This window comes from Podarcis bocagei (assembly GCF_964188305.1).
Source record: "Podarcis bocagei genome assembly, chromosome: 5".
Lineage (NCBI taxonomy): Eukaryota > Metazoa > Chordata > Lepidosauria > Squamata > Lacertidae > Podarcis > Podarcis bocagei.
This window is the reverse complement of record NC_138129.1, coordinates 76,136,025-76,137,399: the sequence shown is the minus strand read 5'-3', so window position 1 is coordinate 76,137,399 and position 1,375 is coordinate 76,136,025.

Here is a 1,375-nt window from a genome sequence, read left to right as displayed (position 1 = left end):
CACTGATCCTTGCCCATCCTGGCTTATAAAAGCTAGCCGGGAAGGGCTGGGCGATGGGCTTCGTGGGGTGGTGAATGCTTCCCTCCGTGAGGGAGCATTCCCAGACCCGCTGAAAGAGGCGGTTATTAAACCGCTTCTTAAAAAACCATCTTTAGATGCGGCCACGATGGCCAACTATCGCCCAGTCTCAAATCTTCCATTCTTGGGCAAGGTGATTGAGCGAGTGGTTGCTGAACAACTCCAGGCACGCCTGGAAGAAGCGGACCATTTGGATCCCTTCCAATCGGGATTCAGGCCTCATCACGGGACGGAAACTGCCTTGGTCGCACTGGTTGATGATCTCCGGCGGGCTAGGGACAAAGGTGAGAGCTGTTTCCTAGTTCTGCTGGATCTCTCAGCGGCGTTTGATATCATCGACCATAACATCCTTCTGGACCGTCTTGAGGGGCTGGGAGCTGGGGGCACTGTTATACGGTGGTTCCGCTCCTTCCTCCTGGGCCGTGTTCAGAAAGTGGTGGTGGGGGATGAGTGTTCAGACCCCTGGGCTCTCACTTGTGGGGTGCCTCAGGGTTCTGTCCTCTCCCCCATGCTTTTCAACATCTACATGCAGCCGCTGGGAGAGATCATCAGGGGGTTTGGGCTGGGTGTTCATCAGTATGCAGATGATACCCAGCTCTACCTTTCTTTCAAATCAGAACCAGTGAAGGCGGTGACAGTCCTGTGTGAGTGTCTGGAGGCGGTTGGAGGATGGATGGCGGCAAACAGATTGAGATTGAATCCTGACAAGACAGAAGTACTGTTTCTGGGGGACAGGAGGCGGGCAGGTGTGGGGGATTCCCTGGTCCTGAATGGGGTAACCGTGCCCCTGAAGGACCAGGTGCGCAGCCTGGGAGTCATTTTGGACTCACAGCTGTCCATGGAGGCACAGGTTAAATCCGTGTCCAGGGCAGCTGTGTACCAGCTCCATCTGGTACGTAGGCTGAGACCCTATCTGCCTGCGGACTGCCTCGCCAGAGTGGTGCATGCTCTGGTTATCTCCCGCTTGGACTACTGCAATGCGCTCTACGTGGGGCTACCTTTGAAGGTGACCCGGAAACTACAACTAATCCAGAATGCAGCAGCCAGACTGGTGACTGGGAACGGCCGCCGAGACCATATAACACCGGTCTTGAAAGACCTACATTGGCTCCCAGTACGTTTCCGAGCACAATTCAAAGTGTTGGTGCTGACCTTTAAAGCCCTAAACGGCCTCGGTCCAGTATACCTGAAGGAGCGTCTCCACCTCCATCGTTCTACCCGGACACTGAGGTCCAGCACCGAGGGCCTTCTGGCGGTTCCCTCCCTGCGAGAAGCCAAGTTACAGGGAACCAGGCAG